The sequence below is a fragment of the Carettochelys insculpta genome, chromosome 1 (genome assembly GCF_033958435.1).
Source record: "Carettochelys insculpta isolate YL-2023 chromosome 1, ASM3395843v1, whole genome shotgun sequence".
Classification (NCBI taxonomy): domain Eukaryota; kingdom Metazoa; phylum Chordata; order Testudines; family Carettochelyidae; genus Carettochelys; species Carettochelys insculpta.
In genome coordinates this window covers 334,645,402-334,670,052 of record NC_134137.1, presented here as the reverse complement: position 1 = coordinate 334,670,052, position 24,651 = coordinate 334,645,402, and the positions used below count along the sequence as shown (strand labels likewise).

General features: G+C 41.1%; 1 protein-coding gene across 2 annotated transcripts in view; it reads right to left on the bottom strand.

Moving 5' to 3' along the window:
- Positions 1–24,651, bottom strand: part of KCND2 (potassium voltage-gated channel subfamily D member 2) — a 458,315-nt gene that overhangs the window by 386,750 nt on the left and 46,914 nt on the right. The gene's annotated exons all lie outside the window — the stretch shown is intronic.

Below are 24,651 nucleotides of genomic sequence, written 5' to 3'. Positions count from 1 at the left end.
GGTTGTTGATTTTCGTGGTACAGTAAACCCTCAACTGAACAGACTAATGGGGTGGAGTGGTGTCTGTCAAAGCCGAAAGTCCATTAAATCAAGGGTTTACTACCTCCCCCACCGCCAGGCTCCCCAGCCACAGACCCAGCCCCCTCAAATGCCTGGGACTCACCAAATGAACCACTGCCACCAGAGGAGCTGCCCGAGCTGGAGATGCCAACCCTGCACATGCCACATCAGGGACCCCACTGGCATGCAGCTGGGGAAACCCCACCACAGCTGGAGCTTTCTCGCTTGTGCGCAGCTAGAGCTTTCCTGCTGCATGCGGCTGGAAGAGCCACTGCTACTGCTGGAGCCACCATGCACTCCTACCATCCGGGCAGGGTGCATATGTGAGTGCCATCTGCCTGCGTATGCACCCCACCCCTGGTAGGAGGAACACGTGGCAGCTCCAGTGGCAGTCCAGGCCTCCATGGAGGGTTCAGTCACGGTGAATCAGTCAGTCCCTTAATTTTTTTTTGTGAGGGTATGGTGGAGGGGATCTTTAGGCTTTCACAGGGCCCAATAAAGCAGGCTTCAGGAACAATGGGGGCTGGCAGATGTCCGTTACTCCCAAAGCCTGCTAAATCAGGATCTGTAAAGTTGAGGGATTACTGTATATATTTGGCTGTTCACTAAGACTCCTGGTCTAATACCACAGGAAGAGAAAAGAAAGTTATACCAACAGAATCTAACATATATGTCTGTTGTTCAACATTACGAGAAAAAAAAATCACAAAATAGGCTGCAACAATTCATTGTAGTGGTCCCTTTTGGCCATAAAATTTGTGAAGACAAAGTGGCTGTTAAGTTCTACAACCACTGTGAGTGAAGAAGACTGGTAATACTGTGCACCCAATTTGCAATTATTTCACATAGCTGCAAATGATTATGTAATTCACATCCCTAGAGGTGTGGTTTACTGTCCCATGTGGTGGCACTTAGATCACTTACACAGCAAAAGAACAAATGCCTGGTCAGGCAGCATGCACTAAGCTCCAGAGGTCCCAGGTTTGGGTCCACATGTTGGCCATTACAACTGGGGACTTGTCCAGGATTTCAGTTGGGTCTCTGAAACGCAGCACATGCTTCCTCAGCTCAGGGAAGTATGTAAATCACACACCTGGGGTGTAAGTCACTGTTCCATGCAATGACCCTTAGATCACTTACACAGAGAAAGAATGAGTCTTCTTTACAGTGTTAACTGAGAGCCAGCTGACATTTAGCTCAAGTGGTAGAGGCTCATGCACTAAGCTCCAGAAGTTCCAGGTTCAGTTCTGCATATCAGCAGTTATAATTACACCAGATGCAGGCTAATGGAGACTCAAACCCAAACAGAAATGGACTCTGGACTGGCAAACTCTTCGTACAGGGGAACTACATCATTAAATAAATAAATAAATAAATAAATCAATCAATCAATCATACTTCCACAGTCTCCTTTTGTTGTCTTCAATGAAAATATAGTCAAATGTCTAGAATAGTACAGAAGACTATCCAGGAAATGTAATTATGTAAGAAGCAATTTACAAAAAGACCTAACAGCTGTAATGTCCTCATTCTATTTGCTCAGTTTTGATGGTGTTATTTTTATTTACACACAAATAGATTCATGTTTATCCAATACCGATATTTGCAAATAAACTGAATTCTTAGTAGAAATACGGCTGCTAAAATATTTAAACTTAATGTAGAATTTATACAAAATGAACTCACTGACTGAATCCTGCAAGTAACATTTAACAAAATGAATAAAGTAATGTCAGAAACCAAAACTACTTATGAACATTAGTTTAAAAAAAAGCAGAAACAAATATCAGAATACATGAAACCATTCATAAATAATCCACATTATCTGTACACAGCTAGCCATAGTTGTCACTACAGGGCCAGCACCACTAGAGCCCATATGCTTCTTCAGTTTACAAGTGTCCAAAGTGGCAATTCTGCACTCCATGCTTAGTTTTATGCATACTGCTACATTGGACTTCGAGGGTACTTGACATTGCATTCAAAGGAAGCGCTTGTGCATAAAGTTAAGTACGTTCAAAATTGTTTTCAAGATCAGAGCCTGAGTTCCCTGGCTTTCAGGTCATAGTTTAAGATTTACATTTGACCACCTCTTTGATTATCCTTTGACGGGAAGGGTTTTGTTATTTAGCAGAAAATTTTGCTTTGTTACATTTGGGTAATTATAACTGATTATTTTACTGTTATATACTATTCAGGTGCTTTAGCAACTGACATCCACATAATTTCTAAACATATATTTTCTTTACAATTAGATTTTCTTAAAATAGCTATTAATATTTCATCATTTAATTTACTCTGATCAGTAGCACTATGTCTAAACTCAGATGAGTTGTTTACTTAAAATATAGCCATGTTGTTAAATGAGAAAGACCTGAGATTACAAAGCAATTGTTGGCAAAACAACAAGTATATGATTTCTGTAGTCTATAATGCAATATATTTTTCAACTTTCACAAAATTTAGCATATCTACATAAAAGTATAGTTGGGCACAGCACTTTTACCACACGGTAGGATCTAGCCCCGACCTTCGCTGAACTTCTTATCATGTTTGCCACTTCTAACATCACACATGGAACAGGCTAGATGACAAAAATACGTATTCTGACATCAACTAGATGACAACATAGACTTCACTTCTCACAGACAGAAGTCCTTACAAACTGATGTGAAATACTTATCTCTGTGAGCTGCCAGTAACCTTGAAGTATACTTTTCAGATTTGGTATTTGGGAGATCATAGAACACTTTATAAACAATAACAATAGTACAGAAAACACATAAGAACACCTTTTTCACCTTTTAGGCAGAGAATAGTTACAATAGGCACTTCTGCATAGGAAACGATGACTCATGGTGATGAAGTTCATGAAATGACACGTTCCTGGATTGGTCCACTTGGCCAGCAAGCTAGCCTACAGGCCAAGGGAGAGAAGTTTGGTTTAGAATGTAACAGAGAGAGTGAGAACATGCAAACACACGTACATATAGGTGAATTATAGTCAACAGTATAACAACAACATTGAAAATGACTCATACTATAATTAGAGTTTATTTTAAGGAGATAATTAATCAGTACAGGCTATTTATTTTGAGACAAGCCAGAATAGTGAGTTGCAGAAAGACATGATGGAGCCTTTTGTGCAAAACAGCCTTCCCTTTCAGATCCTAGGAAAAGTAATGTCAGAAGGTTCCACTCTGCTTTGTTTGACCAGATGTCAATGAACAACCAAAACCCTACTCTTCCTGATCTGTTCTCTAACAAAAAGAGCAATGAAACATTAATTAATAATAGTACATTTAAAAGTTTATTCAGTACATTTGTTAAAGGCTGCAAAAGAGAAGAGAAACTGACATCCATAGGCAGCTGTTCTTTTTGCCATAAAACAACACTTATTTATTTAGTGTTTATATATTTTGGAAACAGCACATGTGTTTGGAAAAGACACTTACCCAGATAAATCTTTAATTAACCAGGTACCAGCCACAAAATAGTATATTTTAAGAACTATAGCTTTAGGCCTTTGGAAAGAAGGAGCAGGTAAACTTCAAAAGAGAATTACAGTATCACTTCTCCATTCCTTTGTTGTATGGCTGCTATGTATGGACAGCTACACTCCTATATGAAATGAAGTGCAGGGATGCCACATGACTGGAAGCAAGTACACTCTGCCAGTGTCACTTCTGTTGAAGATCTTTGACATCCAAAATGAAGTCACATGTTAATTTCCAATGACCCACACTGCAGACAATATTTTCTCTCTTGCCCTGAACTAATTATCACTAACACATCACAAAATGGTTATTACATAAGTGTCTGACTTCAGAAGTTTGCCTGAAAAGATATAGCAATATCAGATCACTAGGAAGGAGAATATAATAATTTTACAATTTCCTAGTTTGGGTCTTGAATATAATTCTATACCAAGAACAGATACTGTTTCATCTGTAGCTGCTCTTACAAACTAAGTTAAGCCTCATCTAGGACGACTCATATTCCAATTATCTGCGAGCAACAAGCTAGGACTTTGGTGAGTTTATCATAATTTCTAATGACTCCAACACCCAATTCAGACGAAGATGATCTGATGACATTCACAACAGTGGTGTCTGGATCAGCCAGCCTTCTTGCAAGGAAGCACATGGCCTTCAAGCTTGAGCATTCAAAATACCATTGAAGACTCAAGATGATGCTCAAAACTGGTTATCATTCTGAAAGGTGATACACTGCTATTTGCCTGGAGTGAATCTATGATGCTTGCAATGCTTGGGAAGTACCCCCTAGTGCACATAAAGATTAGTTTAGTATTTAGTCTAAACATAAATAAATATGTGTTTGATGGCAGAGATTGGTTTTCCTGTGGCATCTTTTCCTGAAAGTGATTTTCCTGAAAGTGATTTTCATGACAGAGGTGGTGTCACTACGAGATAAATTCAAATTTAATTCAATTGGCTCAATTTTACCACTTGACTGTCTTCACTGTAAAGACCATTAACTTGATTTTAGGTGCACTAATCTCAAGATTACAAAATCGCAGTTACTGGATGGGTATAGCGTCAAGCTTGAATTCAGAAGTTTGATTAAATGAAAGTGCCACGTATTAAAATCTAATTTATTAGCCTCCAGAGGTATCCTGTATGTAACCCCCAATGTCCCTTTCACTGATACACTCTGGTTGCTGCTCTCCAGTAACAGGAAAAGCATGAATTTCCAAGTGGGAGCAGCAAGCCTTTGGTAGTGGGCTCATGTTAGTTTAGGACAGCATGAAAAATGGCTAAGGGGCTTGCTGCTGATGGGGGTGTATTCTGCAACTGGTTACCCAGCAACACCCCCCGCCCCTTGGCCCATACCTGGGTTTCCTGTCGGCGGGGGAAAACCAACAATTCTATTTTTCTGCGATGATGGGAGGTAGGATGGACAACATACCCAGAATGCTATGGGGATTAGGGAACTGTGGGATAGCTTCCTACAATGCACAGCTACAACAGTTGATGTTAGCCAATGTATGTGTGGCAGCAACAACTCAACTTTGTGGGGAGCACGGTGCAAAGTGAGGATGGTCAAAATCGAGCTTATAAATTCCAAAATTAGAAAACTGATATAAATACATTTGAATTTATCTTGTAGTGTGGATGCAGCCTGAGTTCTGTGGAGCTTTCAGAAGAGTGTCTGCAGGAGCTGCATACGCGAAGCACTAAGAAAATCACTACAGTAAACTCTTTCACATCTTGCAGCCCCAGGATCAAGAGGTTGCTGGATATTCAAATATTCTGGATAATAAAGAGGTATACTTAGCAATGCAGAACACTAAAGACAAACAAGATTTGATATGAAAAAGCAAACAAATGTATGCAGAATACTTTATTTACCAACAACAGTAGTACTGAACTGTAAACTTATACTGTATTTGCTTTCACTCTACTGTACTTATGGAAAAATGTAACTAAAATTTACTTATGGTTATAATGCCAGTTATTTGAGAACTCAGGATGATAATATGGTAAACTGTTTCATATCTGGCATTCTAACCTGCAGAATCTTCCCAAGCATCAACGGCATCTCAGATTCTGAACGTCCAAAGACAAAGTATGGAAGGGTCAAACTACATGTTTAACTGAAGAAAACCAAACATGGTGTAACCCCTTTACCAGTAACACTGGCAAGTCCTCCTTGTGTTTTTATTTTTTTTTCTAACACTTAAATAACTCTGGATTGAGTCCACACCCACTAACTTATACATATAAATCACTGTGGGTGCCATTGATGGGCAATTTATTCCCCACTTGGAAGCACAATAACCAGAAGGTTTTAAACAGGAAATCATTATTAGGAAGAGGATGGACAATGACAGAATAAGCTTGTTTCTAATCTTACAGCTTTACAATTTCTACTGTTTCTACACCAAGATGCAGGAATAACAGTCCAACCTATGGCAATTCTCATAATACCTCTGTATGGTTGATGAATAATTGTCATTTCCCCAGCTTTCTACTCAAAGTTAGCTGGTCAGTATGGAGCAATGAGAACCTGGGTCTAGGCTGCTGAACTACATCTGGGCTCTGGTACTTGACCTGCTATAGGGATATACATCGATAATGCTTGGTTAGGGAGTTCTCACTACAGTTCTGAGGTGGATTGGGACTGGGCTCAAAACCCCTTAGATATATTCCCTGTACTGCCAATCTGCTACTCTCCATACATCCAGCCTTCAGTAATGCTGCTCCATACTAAGCACTAACAAGATGACAGGTCAAACAACCACTTTGCTTCATTCTTGGCCTGTAACTGGTAGCTCTCACTTAGCCTGGAAATTCTTTGCCTGCATACAGTAGCTCTCAGCTGGGGATCAGATCTAGTTCAGTGGTCCCTCCAAAGGCAGTCACTCTCAATTTTGAACTGGATTAGGTGCTGTATTTTCCTCATAGGATAAAGCTGCTACACTCTGCTCAGCTGTTTTATAAAGAGATCGCTGATATAATGGTTCCTGTATGAGTATCTATCACTCAGAGAGATGCTCCAGCAACAAATCAATAGCAGACAGCTTCTCTCCCATTCTTTGGCTTTGTCCAGGGCCACTTACACACCCTCAGCAATCATCAGTTTTAAACAGGGCAACTCCCAATTCCACAGTCCATGACTTGGTGATTCCTAATAGGATGACTTCCAAAATATCTATCCCAGGCATAAAACTTGAGCAAAATTATACTTGAATGTCCACAAACTATGCATAGTTAATATTTAGATGAGGAACACCTAAGACAACCTCAGACAACTCCCTTTGCTTGCCAACAGATGCCAACAGAGTGTTTATTCAGTTGTTTTTCTCACTGGCATCTGGTTTGCATCAGACCACATGTTTAACAAAAGAAAATCTGAAAAGTGTTAGTAGGGAATCACCGTAGATTGAACCTCTCAAATCTGGCACCCTTGAGATCTGACCAATGCTGGATGAGAGAATTTGCTGGAGTATGGGAGATCAATTTCATCTAGCAGCATTACCAACACTTCTAAGAGCCCCGTAAGCAGTGGAAAACACATAGGGGTAAATTACAGGTAAACAACAGCACAGAACACTGAGAGCCAGCACTGGTGCCAGTAAACAAACATGATGGAACTGTGCAAAACTTGGCCACACCCATGATAAACAGTTATTCAGCTAACTAAAATAATGCCAGATTACGGATGTTACCAGATGAGCGTTCTGGATTAGAAAGGTTCAACCTGTACTAAATTATGAGACCCAAAGATGTACAATGAGATACACATTGATTAACCAGAGGTACTGAATAAGGCAACACTAATGTAAATTGTAGTCCCAGTAAGACCTGAAGCAACCACGGGAGGAAGAAAAAAAAAAAAAAAAAAAAAAAAGAAAAAGCTATTGCACAGCTCCTGCCAGAAGTGCCTTTGTTGACTGAAAAGAAGTGACCGAGAAGATCTTATGGCATTACATTAGGAATGGGGCTACAGCTTGAGTAGTGTACCAAAAATGTATGAGCAAGGGAAATTCAGAACTGAGACAGAAGAAAAGCATTATAACCAATTAAAATAAGATTTGCCCTAGAGAAAGCAGGTTCAATTGCAGTCTGCTGTATATAAAACACATCAGAAGAGTCTACCATTCCTTTAAGAACTTCCACATTGGATTATTCCTTTGGATTACTTAGGTGGCGGACCCATTACCAATCTCTCACAAGTGGATCAAGTATTGGCTCCAGGCATGCTCCCACTGAAATCAGTGGAGTTTTGACATTGACTTCAAAGGGTTCAGAGAAAGCCAATTGTTTATTGATTGGCACAAATGCAACCAAAAACCTGGAACCATTAATACAGAAGAGTGCAACATTTTGCACTGTTTTTCATACATTAGGAGCCTTGTCTTATACCTCTCTTCTGGTAATTCATCAGTCATTAGTAGTGATCAGAAAGGAACAGAGTGAGAAAAATAGAACTAATATTCTACTTATCCTCACTCTGTTCCTTTAAGATTGTGTATAAACTGGTATACTTTGGCTGGAAAGGATGAACAATATCAAAACATAATTGTAATTTCAGGCTGCAGGATCAAGTTTTGCTGTGGATGTCTAACCTGGGAAAACGAAAAGTTACTTTGTTCTGAATTTGGTACAGATCACCTTTTCCATGCTCAAGTAAACATGCACTAAAGTGAAAGGACCAAATCCTGCAGTTTGGCAGAGTAAATAAGGATTGTCAGGTTTGCTCAGTTCTATATACAGTATCTTCCCCTTTTGCAACATTTTTCCCTATTAATATTGGTAAGGGAAGGAGTTTCTTTTCATTGGTACTGGTAGTTTCAGGTGAGCAGTTTGGCACCCTTTGCTTTTTCCCCTCCAAACTCCCATAAGACTCAAATTATTCCAAACTCCTATAAAGACATCTTTAGGCCAGTGGGTGAGATTTCCAAAGGCACCAAGAACAAATGAAGAATCCAACTGCCATTGCCCAAGTGCTTAAATTGCCATCTGCACTTTAAACATCTATTACACACCAATTTACACCAGTTTAGTTAAACCAGTTTATTTTAAGTGATACAAGCCACTATGTGGGCAACCATTTCATTTCATTTTAAACCTTTTGGGCTGCATCTACACTATGAGATAAATTCAAATTAAATTCAGTTGGCTCGATTTTACCATGTGACTGTCTTCACTGCAAATACCATTAGCTCAATTTAGGGAGCACTAATACTGAGATTACAAAAATCGCAGTTACTGTACGGGTATAGCATCAAGCTCGAATTCAGAAGTTTAATTAAAGGCAAGTGTGTAAGCACCACATCTTAAAAATGAATTTATTAGCCTCCAGAGATGTCCCGTCTATAACCCGTCCAATTCTCCTCCCAGTGCTCAACTCTGGCCGGTACTCTCCAGTAACAGGAAGACTGTGAATTTCCAAGTGGAAGCAGCAAGCCCTTAGCCGTGAGTTCATGTTAGTATGAGAGCTTGAGAAATGTCTTTCTTTCTTTCTTTGCTATTAGTGCTGTGAGCGCATCTGCCCATTCAAATAGCCCCTGCAGGAGTTCACGGCTCTGTCTGTACAATTTTTTTTTCTGTGCTGCCTGGAGCCAGCCCATGCCTTGCTGTACCATGTGTCATCAAGGTTGTGCTGGAGGTCATACTTGCATAACACTGCGAAACTTCTCAGCAGTTTACACTTGTGCAAGAATCCCCTTCCCTCCCCCATAGGAGCCACACAGTCTGGGTCTTTGCCATACTCAGCCACATCTCATGGGTAGCCCCCAGCCCAACCAAATACAACAGCGGTTCCCAATCTTTTCCGGACAGGGACCCATTTTGAGAATTCAGGAAGACTTGGTGACCCAACGCAATTCAAAAACTGGGGGGGGGGGGAGAGGGACAAGCAGTGCCATAACTAGCTAATTTTGTGCCTGAGGCAAGAATATAGAATTGCGCCCCCTGATGTTTATATATTCATGTAGTTATGTCATAGAAAAAGGCAAAATACTTTAATAATAGCAATAAAATAATAGCACTATGTTTATAGTTTATTATTATTTTATTATGATAGTTGATCTGAGTTTGGGTGGGGGAAAGACCCTCACCTGCACACTGATTCCCCCCACACACCAAGCTTAACTCCAATCAGAGGCTGAAGGGAGTCACATTCAGGGGCTGGCAGGTTGGTGGTCACACTCAGAGGCTGTGGGGAGTCACACTCAGAGGCTGGAAGGGCTGCATGAGTCATACTCAGGCCATGGGAGCTGGCAGGGTCACACTCAGAGGCTGGGAAAGTCACACTTGGGCTCAGAGGGTCACACTCAGAGACTGAAGGGGCTGTGTGAGTGACACTCAGGGGCTAGGGGGAGATACACATACAACATGAAAACTGACAAATCAGCTACGTCATAGAATCATAGGGCTGGGAGGGACCTCAAGAGGTAATGTAGTCCACCCCGATTCAAGCAGGATCAACCCCCACTAAGTCATCCCAGCCAGGACCTTGTCAAGACAGGACTTAAACACTTCAAGGGATGGAGAATCCACCACCTCTCTAGGCAACACATTCCAGTGCCTAGCCATCCTCCTGGTGAAGTAGTTTTTCCTAATATCTAGCCTACACCTTTCCCTCTTCAACTTCAGACCATTACTCCTTGTTCTGCCATCTGACACCACTGAGAACAGTTTCTCACCCTCCTCTTCAGAGCTCTCCTTCAGGAAGTTGAAGGCTGCTATTAAATCACCTCTAAGTCTTCTCTTCTGTAAACTAAACAAGCCCAAATCCCTCAGCGTATCCCCATAGGTCTTGTGCTCCAGACCCTTAATCATTTTTGTTGCCCTCCGCTGAACCTGCTCCAACATATCCACATCCTTTTTATACTGGGGGCCCCAAAACTGGACACAATTTTCCAGATGTGGCCTCACCAGGGCCAAATAGAGGGGAACAACTCCTTCTCCAGATCTGCTTGAAATGCTCCTCCTAATGCACCCTAGTATGCCATTAGCCTTCTTGGCTACAAGGGCACACTGTTTACTCATACCCAGCCTTTCATCCACCATAACTCCTAGGTCCCTTTCTGTCATACTGCGATTCTTCCACACCAGGTGCAGGACTCTACACTTCTCCTTGTTGAACTGCATCAGATTTCTTTTGGCACAGTCCTACGTAGAACAGAAAGGGGGGCAAAGTGAGGAAGGAAGGAAGAGAGCGAAAATTATTTACTGCAAGAGTCTATTAAGTGGCTTTCCTGGGATGGCTACAAATATCAAAGTGGAGAAGCTGTCTTTGTAATATGTAATTACTTCTTTATTGATAGAAATAGATGCTGGATGTGGCATCATTAAGGAACCGCAAATGCTACTTTCAAGAGCCATATCCAGCTCCGAGCTGCTGGTGACCCTTAACAAATCTAACTGTGATCAATGTTTGGGTCCCAACCCGTAGGCTGGGAACCCCTGCAATAAAAGGATGGGCCTGCCATTCGGTTCTCACCATGCCGCCAGTTTTACATTTTGGGCTCCAAGGGCTGGAAAGATATTCTGGGCTTTGCTGCCGCTGTGGGGAAGTCTCCCGCAGTGGCTAAGATACTGGGGACTTTGCTGCCGCTGTGGGGAAGGACCACCTCAACTAACCCCCCAACTCCCCCACACCCATACTGAGCCTTGCTGCCACGGGGGAAAAAAGTTTCCCCCAGCAGCTAAGAAATTCAGGGTTTTGCTGCTGCCATCGGGAAGGACGACTTCAACTGCCCCGCCCACTGAACTCTCTCCTTTGCCCATAGTGGGTCTTGCTGCCTCCAGGGAAAAGTCTCCCCTGGTGGCTAAGGGCTTGCTGCTGCTGGGGGGATGGGGAAGTCTCATGTGCTGATTCCCCATGAAGGGACCATGTCAACTGGGCCCTCAGTGCTTGCTATTTTTTTCCTGCACTTTTCTATCCTCTTCTGTCCCACTTTCAAAAAACAGTCCTGGGCCCTGTACTACTTTCAGAAATCATACACATGCAATGATGGGAGGTGGGTTACTCAGTGGATGGCCAGTTGAGAATACAGTCACTGCACCGATGTTTGCAATGTAATGTAGGGGAAACCAAAAGTTCTTTTTTCCTCTACGTTTCTATCCTCTTATAACTTTGAGAGTTCCTGCATTATTTTCAGGGATTGGCATATTTTCAGGGATTGGGAGGGGAACAAGGAAAATGCAATGTGGGAAGATGACATCAAGACCAGTGAGCATACCCAGAATGCTATGGGGATGAGGGAATTGTGGGATAGCTTCCCACAAAGCACAATGCAGTCGATGTTAGCCAATTTGTGTGTGGCAGCAGTGACTCGACTTTGTGTGGAGCACGTGGGAAGTAAGGATAATCAAATTCCAAGTTATAAATATCAGAATTAGAAAACTGATATAACTAAATTCAAATTTATCTCATAATGTAAATGCAGCTTCTCTCATCTACTTAAGATAAACCTACCTAAATCTAGTTTAAACAAATATATAAGAGAGCCTACAAAGCTTTAGGCACCAGTTTTTCCTAAATAATATTAAAATCATACCTTTAGTTAAACCAGTGCAATCTTGCATGCAGACTGCTGCTAGGTTCATCTCTTAGGACAGTGGTTCCCAACCGCGTCAGTAACTTGGCATACTTCAGTGAAACAAACAGTTCCACGGAACACTCACCTTTTTCAGCTGAATCAATTGCTTATAAATGTCACATTTATTTACATTTTCTATGGGTATGGTCTAAGAGAAGTTTGCAACATAGCAGTGCACTTAACAAGCTAAACAAGGGTCAAAGGGATATTCAGTAATCAAGTAACTGCTGAAATGTTCAATTACTCATGGGGCGGGGAGACGGGTCGAGAGAGAAGGCTCCAATTCCTGCCAGGCCACCGGAACTGGGACATGGCATTTAAATTGCATCCCAGCAGCAACAGACTCCCTCCCTCCCTCCCTCGCAACAGCAGGGAGGGGCAACAGGCTACCTAAGAGCCCATTCAGCTTGGAAGAAGCATTTCAGGTGCTCCTGGTGCAAATGGATTCCTGGCAATCCTCTTGCAGTGGCTCTGCAAAGAGCTACTGCGGAGTTGGTCAATTCCTCCACTCCACCAGTGGCTCTGCAAAGAGCCAAGACAAGAAGAAATTGATGAAATTTCATGGCACACTTGGACAGACCTCACAGCACACCAATATGCCACAGCACACTGGATGAAAACCACCGTCTTAGGATATATATGGAGTCCTTGCTAGGAAAAAATTGAATGTCATCAATTAAGTGCTTATTCAGAAATTATATGGCAGACAGGTAGCTGTGTTAGTCTGTATCTTCACACAACAAAAAAGCAGTCCTGTACTTATTTAAAGACCAATAAAATAATGTATTAGGTGATGAGCCTTTGTGGGGTAGACCCACGTCTTTAATCTGTTGGCCTTTTGCAAACACCAAATCTGATATAAATAACAATGTGCCATTAGTTCCTCATTTCTGCAACTTTGTTTCACATGCACCTTAGCAGTTTTTCTACCAAGTGAAAGCATTTTTTATCTGAAGGCTTGTGGCTTTGGCAGCATTATCCATTCATCATCCAAAACACAAGTTCCTCACTTCTTTCTTAGGCTACATCTATAATATGAGATAAATTCAAATTTAAGGCGGTTAGCTCAATGGTACCAAGTGACTGTCTTCACTGTAAATATCATTAGCTAGACTTAGGAAGCACTAACATTGATGATATAATATCGTTGGAACTGGGTGGATGTAGCACCAAATTCCAATTTAACAGTTCAGATGAAGGCTAGTGTGGAAGTGCCATATCTTTGAACAGAATTCATTAGCCTCCAGAGGCTGACTGGTGCTGCTGCACCTGGCTGCTGGCTCCCTGCCACTCTCAGGACCCAGGAAACTGACCAGCGCAGCACCTGGCTCCCAGCTCCCACCATCCAAGTGCAGCAGCACTGGTCAATTTTCTGGATCCCCTAAGCTGCAAGGACCTAGCAACCAGGCAGCAGGGTAAGCGCTGCCAGCAGTGGGGGTGCAGCAGAGCCCAGGGGGAGAGCGGAGAATGCGGGCCTGAGGGAACTATTGGATAGGTTCCCATAATGCACTGCTGCAACAGCTGATGTTTGGCCACTCTAGTGTAACAGCACTAACACAACTTTGTGTGGACTTTGTGGGAAGTAAGGATACTCAAAATCAAATTTCTAAAACCTAGAGTTATAAAATCGAATTTATCTGGTAGTATAGATGTAACCTACGAAAGCAAATTATAAAGGATAATATAACAAGCAGATGTAATCATAACTAAGAGCTGCAACGTCCTCTTCACACACTACTCAATTCAAAATAAAACTTACCAGGCTTTCACTCACAATTTCTTAGTCTGTTTAGTAACATTGATTATATGCTTATGAACTAGCCAGTCCATGCTGAAGTTATTCATTATATATAACACTGCAGTACAAGCTGTGCCTCTACCAAAGCAGCTTTAACAGAACATAAAAATCCTCTCTCCTTAAGCAGTTTTTACCCTTATAACAATTATAGATTCAAGAGACTCCCTCATTGAAGGTGCTAATTCAATTATTGGTTGCAAATATTTGGAGCCTTACTTTTAAGATTCAGGCCTCCCTAAACATACTTTTCAATTTTGAATTAACCTTGTTTTCCAGATAGTTTATTTATTTTAGACTTTTGGAGGTGCAAAGAGTTACATCTCAGTCCTTACATATTGAATTATATACAGTAAATGGAAAAGCTAATCTGCTCTTTTATAGTTGCTTAGGAGTATCTCTGACTTAAGCTCATAAGTGTTAAGCAGGTCCAGAGGTGCTTTAGATACTCCCTAGTCTCAACTTCAAAGTAGTACGAAAAACTACTACTTACAGCTATATGAGATGTGTTTAGCTCTGGGCATATTTCAGTATGTAACCTATATATGGCCAATGAGAAGTTCCTATTTCTCTCCATAACCTATTTTCTCTATATAGTAACAGATTGAATCCCCCTAAGTAATGACATCCATATAAAACAGTTTCTAAGACCATTTAAAACTGAGTAATTTTAATTAAAGAAAACTACAAAATTACTTTCTTAACTGCATTTGTCTCCTCTGCATGGGAAGAGGTTACTACCCTGAGGTTCTACATGATGGTTGTCACTAAGATTGCTTCACTGTAGGTTCATCAGCACTCCCTGAAATTAGGAGCCAAGATGTTCATCTTAAATGCCCATAGGACCACACATGTTCACCCCAACTCCCTTGCACCATAAGCAGGATGTATATATAGTACTGTGTAGTCCAACAGCTCCACAGTAGCTTCTCTGCTACACAGTTTATATGTCAGGTCTAAAGCAGAGGGGAAGAGGGCTGATGTCCATGTTGTGTATTGCTGCTGTCTTGTCATGAGGCTTTGGGAAGAAGCAAGGAAGGTGAATAGGTTGACTGAGTTGGAAAGATCATGCAACCTCCGCAAAAATTTGGGATGTGGATACAACATAACTTTGCCTTTACAAAAAAATGCGTACAAGGGATATGACATAAGGGCTCCACTTTTTCTGACCCAACTGGCAGAGGTGATAGCTACAAGAAAGGTAATTTTCACTGACAACTCTAAGTAGGAACACCTCATTATAGGTTCAAATGGAGGAGAGCGTAGGATGAAGTCGGGGTCCCAGCCTGCGGTCAGATCCTATATGTGAGAATAAAGATTGTGGGGGCCTGTAAGAAAATCTTTTGTGAGGTGGGTATGCGTACACAGAATGACCACTTATGTGGCAATGAAAAGTGGTGATGGCTACCAAATGCATACAAAACAGAGCTGGTGGATAATCCTGATCACTTAAGGTGTTAAATATAGTCCAAGGTAAGTCGTATTAAGTACTTATTGTATCAACTTCATGAAAGGTACTCCTGCCTTGAAATCTAGTCCATGTGTGAGGGTGTGTCTAGTGAGTGTCTGCTGTTAATGAGTATTTGTTCAACTACACCCAAAAAGCTTACTTCCAATTCCTGGAACCAAGGAGGAGCCAGGCTTTGAGGCAGAGTATCTGGGGATTGGGATGAAGGATACAACCCACATCCTGTGAAAGAAATTGTGGATTTTACAAATGAGGTAAGTATACTAGGTCTCTCATTGCATATTGGAGCAATAAGGGTGACATGGCTCCATCCTCTGAATCTTGTGGTGTGCATGGAACAGAAGGGATAAGTAGAGATGGCACACGGCAGTGATATATTCCATGTGATGATGAATGCGTCTCCCAGAGTTCCAAGCCCAGTCTTGCTCTCAGGTGGAACTGGGCATTTAGCAGAGCAGCAAAAAGATCTATGATGGAGAATACCCAGAAGTTGAAAATAACATGATGGATTCACATTTCCAACTTCTACTTAACATAACATAAGAAAATAAGAATGGCCATACTGGGTCAGACCAAAGGTCCATCCAGCCCAGTATCCCGTCTGCCGACAGCGGCCAATGCCAGGTGCCCCAGAGAAGGAGAACAGAAGACAATGATCAAGTGATTTATCTCCTGCCCTTGTACTGAAGGCTAGGGCACCATATTTTACCCCTGGCTAATCGCCATTTGTGGACCAAACCTGCAAAAATTTATCGAGCTCTTTTTTAAACTCTAATAGAGTCCTGGCCTTCACAGCCTCCTCTGGCAAGGAGTTCCACAGGCTGACTGTGCGCTGTGTGAAGAAAAATTTCCTTTTATTAGTTTTGAACCTACTACCCATCAATTTCATTTGGTGTCATTTGTGAACATGGGAGAATCTTCTGCTCAGTGAGTCTACAGTGATGTTCTGGTGTCCATGGAGGTATGCAGCTGACATGGTAATGTCACACTGGACATACCAGTTCCAAAATTTCAGTGTCTCCAGACAAAGAATGGGACCTTACTTTGCCTTGCTTGGTGACAGAAAACATGCAGGTGATGTATGTCCTGATTCTGGTAATGTGATGTTTGATCAACAGGAGGAAATTTAGATAATCTGCTCTGCACTTTATGAATGTGAAGGTGCACTCCCAACTGATCAAGGTGGCATCAGTTATTTGTTTCATGGTCAGTAACCGAAAGAAAGGAACACCAACATAGACATACTTGGGTTGCATCCACCCGAGTAGTAAATCCCTGACTATTCTCAGCATGAGTAACAGTTTGTGGAGGCTGTTTGAGGAACATATATTGTATCTGAAGACATTACATATATAACCATGCATGCATTTGCCACAGATGTCATGGTTGCAGCATGTCCTAGTAGTTGGAGACATGTTCTACCAGAGATCTGGGGGCAACCTTGCATCCAAGATCCACTATAATAGAGAATATGAGGTGGAACACAGGCTCTGACTTGCATGGCATCTAGTTGTATGACAGTGAACAGCAGATGATGTATCAATGTCAGACTTCTCCAAGTTCATGAAGAGGCCTACATTCATTAAAAGGTCCATTGTGACCTGGACAGCACAAAGAGCCTTTGCTTGAGACAGGGCCCTGAAGAGATAGTAACCAAAGTATGGAAAGATGATAATGCCTTGTTTCATTAGGAAGATGGCAAGTACCATAAGATCTTTGGAGAATAACTGAGAATCCATCAATGGTTTGAAAGCCAGTGCCTTGTACTGATAATAGTTAGCTCCAATGGTGAACTGCAGAAGCTGTCTGTGGGCATGGTGTATTAAGATATGGAAATATGTGCCGCTAAGAACTCATCCTCCTGCTTCAGAGCTGGGATAATGATATAGAGGGTAAACATCTTGAAGCAATGTACACTGATTAATTTGTTTATGTTTTGAAAGTGTAGGATTGGTGCCAGCCACCAGAGTTCCTCTGGATCAGAAAATAATGGGAACGGAAACCCTTTCCTCTATGTTGAGAAGGGACTGAGTCTATGGATACCAAGTGTAGAAAATGATTTGTGACTTCTCATAGAATGGATTCATGAGAGGGGTCACTGAAAATGGGATACAGTGGGAGAGTAGAGGAATAGATAATAAAAGGAAGAAATATCTCTCCCTGACAATCTCTAGAACCACTTGTCTGAAGTGATTAGTCTCCACCATGGAAAGAATCAATCATCAAACTGGTGGGATGTCAAACATGGTTGATATAAATAGAACAGGGGGAGCCTTCTTGTGGCCTCAACCACACCTTCAAAATTTTTGCTTGGCTAGAAGTCTAGAAGTAAGTAGTAGTCCCTTAAGGAGTGGTCTATCTGTGCATGTGCAGGATATCAAGCAATTTATACTGCTGATCGTTCACTTCCTCTAAAGGAGCCTGGAAGGAGTCCTCAATCCTATGGAATAATTATTGAAAGTGCCAGAAGTTGTCAGCAGCCACAGGAGATGGAGGAATAGTAGCCTCATTGGGGAAGAACAAGAGAAATGCAGATTTCATGGAACTCCTATATCCTGAGCTTCCTCCTCAGTCAGTAAGATGGGAGGTTAAGTCTCCAGTGGGCAAAAACCTGATGGAGAAGGGACAGGTGTATATATTCAGTTTTGTTCCACACAAGGTCTCCTGAACTCTGCCCTCTACATGGCCCAAGGGTCCCCATACTGCCAATATGCAGGGAGTGAAATTTGTATTTGCATTCACAGTGGTCCATACAAGGACTGGTCCAGATAGGGATTGCAGATGCGTAGATGAAGTCTTGAAGCTTGTCACAAATGAGAATGGAGCACTCCTAGGCTATATTTATACTTCAAAGTTATTTTGAGATAACAGCTGTTATTTCAAAATAACTTTGCTAACATTACATTATGTATGTGCTCTTTCAAAATAAATTAGAAATAGTGGGTGTGTTATTGTGAACTGGTAACCCTTAATACAGGGGGCATAACACGTATTTTTAAATAAAATATTTCAAAATAGGCGCTATTAAGACATGGAATAGCTCTATTTCAAAATAAGCCCTAATGGTGCCAAATGGCACTGTGTCCAGAAATGCTATTTTGAAATAGCTGGGTGCTATTTTGAAATGCATTTTATGTGTAGCTGAGTTATTTTGAAATAAGATATTTCAAACTAGCTGTTTAGAAAGATCTTATTTCAAAATACATCTGTAGTGTAGCCATACCCCTACACGTCTTTGTTGTTTGAGAAATGGGGTGCCATCTTCCAGGGGGCTGGAGGGAACAAAGGAATTTAATATTCAAAATGTTGTCCAAGCTTAACAATTTTTAATTACAAACATTTCATTACTAAACAAACTAACATCATCAGTGCCTAGTGAGAAATGCTCTAAAACCGGTCTTTATATAGTCCTTTTACATAGTCCTAATCAATGATTAGTTCTTAATTGGTTACTCATGCCTTCCAATTTGAACCAACTGCTAATGATCACCACATTCTCATTAGTTGTTCTTCTGTTAGCTCTTGATCTCATAGGTTCATACAGCAGGTCCAAGTCAATATGCCGGTTAATTGAATTGTTTCCAGAAAGCCACGCTTCCAAAAATTCTCTTCCCTGCCCAGATCCAATTTGTCCTACCACCTTCACATTATTAAAGTCAAATTTATGGCCGCTGAGATCTTCGTGCAATGAAATCAATGATAAGGGGTCATGCCATTTTACGGTCATTTGATGTTCATATATACACATATTTAAAACTTTCTTCCCATTTGTCCAACATAATGTTTGGAACAATTTGAGCACTGGAGCATATAAATCACAATAGTTTTACAAGTATGTTCAACTGAGTCTTTTGGTTTAGATAAGATGTTCCTCAACGTATTTGTCAGTCTCTGTACAACTTTAATCCCAAACGGCTCTAATAGCCTCAATATCATCTCAGAAACATTTCTAATGTATGTTGAATAATGACAGAGAGAAAGCCGTGCTCCTATTCTTTTAACTGGAGATTCCGTGATTATAGGTTTTTGATTTTTATATAGACACCTTCTAATAAAATTCATTGGATAACCATTCAACTTAAATGCATACTTAAAGTGCTTCTCTTCTGCTTCGCGTAGCAAGTTTGTACTACAATGTGTACTAATTCTACCAAAGAGGGTTCTTACGCAGCTTTTTTTATGGCTAACATAAAAAACATTTTCCATGTTTTTTGGCATGAGTAACCAATGAAGAACTAATCATTGATTAGGACTATATGAAAGGACTACATAAAGACTGGTTTTAGAAGCTCTCTCACTAGGCTCTGATGATGTTACTTCATTTACTAATGAAACGTTTGTAACTAAAAATTGTTGAGCTCAGTAAACACTTTGAATATTAAATAGAACAAGGGATTGCCATGAGTATGGAGAAGAAGTGACTTAGGCATGTCAGATACAATCAGGTCTTTAGGGTGTCTGAATTCCCGGGGAGAAGGAAGGAGCACTATCAATACTGGTGCATGACACAATGCCAGAGGAGAGTTGCATTCTCCTGAAGAACCAGCATATGGAACTGAGGACTTGGTGCTGATGGCTTCATCGGTGCAGAAGCCTTGGTTGGTGCTGACAGCTTCAAGAGTGCTGAAAATGTATCCGTTGTTGGCCCTTTTGTCTGTGCCATATTGCCCAAATCAATCTGTCTCAGTCTCTGGAGATGACGAGCAATACTGAACGCTTCTGATATGTTTGGTTCGGGGCCACAGACCACTATTTTGTGCCATTACTGGAGGTACTCTGACAGGTCCTGGACCTATGTCCACTGTCAGATGATGTTGCGGTGACTGGTCTCAAAGGGGAAAGTGTTCTGGTGAGCTGTGGCTCCGAGTGAGAGCAAGGAACCCATTTGTTCTCATCAAAGCAAGAGACAGAAAAAGAACTGGTGTCAGGTGGCTGCAGAAAGCTATATATATGTCCTGTTCATGGCATGAATAGGGGAAGTACACATTTGCAGTCCAATGGGCACAGCTCATGAGTAGTTCAGAGAGTGCTGTCACACCTACAAGTGGAGCACCAATAGGCTGGGTCTACATGTGCCCCTTCCTTTTGAAAGGGGCATGTTAATGAGCAGGTTCAAAATATGCTAATGAGGTGCTGCAATAAATATGCAGTGTCTCATTAGCATAATTGCGGCCACAGCAATTCGAAAGTGTGGCTTTTTGAATCGCTTGCCGCCCATGGAGACGGGACCTTCCACAAGGACCCCCCAGTTTTCGAAAGCCCTTCTTCCGTCTCCATGGGCGGTGCGCGATTCAAAAAGCTGCACTTTCGAATTGCTGTGGCTGCCATTATGCTAATTAGGCACTGCATATTTATTGCAGCACTTCATTAGCATATTTCAAACCTGCTCATTAACATGCCCTTTTCGAAAGGAATCAATCACATTTTCACACAGATTTATTTGGAATGAAATTTAAGTATCTAAAATAATTTGTTTCTCTCTCACTTCCTCCTAACAATCTTTAAATTCTGTGTACCTCTTAACTTTAAGCTATAATATAACACAATAAATTGTTACTTTGAATTACAGAAAAATGTGCCTTAAAATCTGTATACAATGTACTATGTATACAACTGACAGATAATTAAAAAGACAGTATAAAAATATTCACCTATATGAGAAGGATATATTTACATTTTAGCACATTATACTGTAAGGTGTTACATAGCTGTAAAGACTGACAATCCCTACAATGAATGATAAATATAAGGTTTAATAAACAGCACTGAAACATACATAGTCACAGAACCTAAAACTAAAAGGAAAATTCATGAAGTAGCTCTGCTCCCTTCCATAGAATTTATACTAACATTTATTAATGTTTAAATCTCCATATAGATTTATGGGTAAAATTTAGATTCAAAACTCTGACAGTTACCATAAACTAAATAAACAAATTCATAAAGATTTAACCTAAATGGACTTATCAACTTCACCTTTACAATAAAAGTATAATATTTGTCATAGTCTTTCTGATCTGTATCTAAAAATCAGTTTGGTTTTTAATAAGACAATACTGTTCCTAATTACAATAAAAGATTTCCCACAATGAGCTTGACTAAGAGTGCCTATGAAAGTCGTATTATCGAAAAATAAGACAGCATCTGAAAAAGTGTTTACAGGACAACACCTTTTTATTTTTAAAACAAAAAGCAGTCAAGTAGCACTTTAAAGACTAGCAAAATAGTTTATTAGGTGAGCTTTCGTGGGACAGACCCACTTCTTCAGACCATAGCCAGACCAGAACAGACTCAATATTTAAGGCACAGAGAACCAAAAACAGTAAGCAAGGAGGACAAATCAGAATAAGATAATCAAGGTGAGCAAATCAGAGAGTGGAGGGGTGGGGGGGAGGTCAAGAACTAGATTAAGCCAAGTGTGCTCAGAAAGTTCCCGCCCGTCCTGGTTTAAACCATGTGTTAATGTGCCGAATTTGAATATAAAAGCCAGCTCGGCTGCTTGCCTTTGAAGAACGGTATGGAAGTTCTTTATCAGTAACACACATACCTTTAGGTCATTAATAGAATGCCCCATTCCATTAAAATGTTGACTAACTGGTTTGTGGATCTGGAGTGTTTTGCTAGTCTTTAAAGTGCTACTTGACTGCTTTTTGTTTTGATAGTGTATAGACTAGCACGGCTTCCTCTCTGTTACTATTTTTATTTCTAGTATCTCTTAGTGATCAGGTCTTTAAAACTGACACTATTCTGTGGCAGCTTTCAGGATGCTTTTGTAAACAAAACATATATTACTACTGACTCCTCTTCAGACACCCCAGGTCCTGTTATGATATCTGACAGTCAGCTGTTGTCTGAAGTGGGACTACCTCTTGTAACAGGGAATAAAACAGAAGAGCCATTTTTTCAAATTCAGTTACAAAAGCTGCAATGCATGTGAATGACACAGTCCTTAATAAATAACAGCAAATCATATTTTTTGTAACCCCATTTTGAGAACAGTGCACACATACTGATTTGTAATATGATCCATGTAAATATTTAACCCTATTCTGAGTCCTAGTGAGCTCCAAGATCAGTACTATCTAGTGGCAAAGAGTACCAAAAATTAATTGGGAATCCAAAGGGGGTCAGTTGGGGGGGATATCATATAGTAATCTTATTTACAATTCATTTGTATAGAAATAACAGCTCGTGATCTTACATTTCTATTTTATTACAAAATGTCTCTCTTTGCAACATGGTACCAATTTTCCTCTAGTCACTAACTTCTTTACTGCATCCCATTACATTCACCCATCTCTCCTTTATTTCCAGTAACTAAATCACATTCAAAGAAGTTAAAATACATTTGTAGGGTGCGAGAAGAGTTTGTAACAGTTTTATGAGAGTAGTTCGACCCCTCTGTGAGGAATCCTATACAGAAGCATGCTGCCAATACTTTAAGGCTACATGCTGCAAAACAACTCATCCTGCCCCACAACACCTGTGAAACAAGGCTTGCTTGCCAAGACGTTAAGGCTACACTGGCAGTAGGCCACAAAAGGTAGTGATAAGAAATGCATAGGCAATTTTAGGCAATCCTATGTTAATTAGTTCAGCTTTATTAGCTAATGTTAGGAGGCCTGTTACAGAGCCTTTCCCCAAGCGAAGCTCTGGTGTGTCCGGTCATTCCCCACTGGTGACTGCGGCGTCTTCGGGGCTCCCATCGCGGGTGTTACGCGCTTTCAATAAACGAAATATAGCACTCGCCTCCTGGGTGCAGCCTCGTTTCTGGGGAACCCGAGCCTGGTTGGTTACAACATTAAACATTTATTTTTCCATGTAAACAACTGATGACTTGGGCAAAGAGATGTTATCTTTTCACAAATGCCAGAGTAGGTGGAGGCCCATGAAAAAATTCTCTTTTCAGATATTAATCAAAAACATTTAAGAATGATCATTTTAAAACCGGGAGCAGGGAGACACACCCAAACCACTCCATGCCTGTCTGGAGCAGGATCCCACTCACCACAGCCCGCTGCACCACGCTCCGCTTGAGCCTACACGGGATGCAGATGCTGAGGGAGAGTAGCGCCAAAACACACAGGCACAGCAATAAGACTGCACACACACAATCCCACACACCCCTGCTTTCCATACCCAGATGTGAGATGAGCGGGCGGAAGAGTTGAGTTCTGGCAAACCCCACCCTTGCTACTCTGCTGACCCTTGACCTGGCCAGATGTGAGAGGAGGAGGGTGGATCAAGAGCTGGACAGGCTGGATGCAAGCTATTGCTCCAGCAGCAACAGAGCAGGATCATTCTAGCTTCCAGAGGCACAGAGCAGTCAGGGTCTGGAGGCACAAATGGCTCCTTAAAGAGCTGCATTCAGATCCACAGCCGTAGGTTGCAAGCTCTACCTACACAAAAATAAACATAACCCAAAACTAAAAATGACACAGCATTCCCAACACTGAACATTCGCTTTTCAATGAAGAAAAAGAACTTGGAAGATGACAGGCAACAGCACCATCTGGTGACATTTACTATACCATCATGACTGCAAAGTCCTCCTTTCCTCAGTGGCATTTCTCCTTCATGGTCTTCAGCAGCCAAATATAAATTAACCTTCCACAAGCATCCCCTCTTCCTGGTCTACTCCTCAGCCATGTCTACAACACAGCAATCTTTCAAAAGAAGTTCTTCCAGAAGATCTCTTCTGAAAAAAAAAATTCTTTCAAAAGAGAGCATTCAGACACAAAAAAGCAGATCAAAAAATCAGTCCGCTCTTTCAATAGAGAGCATTCATACAGCCCCTGCTGTTTTGGAAGAACATGTCAGGCATTGAAAAATCCAGCAACATGAGGACTGCTCTTTTGGAAAAAAGGGCCCGTGGAGCATCTCCACTGCTTTTTTTCTAGGGAAGCTCTCAAAAGGAGGCAGTCTTCCTGATCAGGGAACAGAAGATGGCTTCCGGAAGAAGAGAGCAATCTTTTGATTTCGGAACAAAAGAGTGCATTCTGTGTGTGGATACACTGCATATTTTTTCAGAAAAGGGACTGATTTAACAAAAGAATTTGCTAGTGTAGATGCGGCCCTGGGTCTTTAATCCACTTCCTGAAGTTTCTCAGTCTCTACTTCTCTCTTCTGAACTTTTCTGCAACTAAATTCTATTAGTTTCTTATTTTTATAATACTGTCATGAAATCAATAGACTGGCTGCATAACAGAGAAATGGCAAAATTATGTTCATGTTTCAGAAATTAATTGCTGG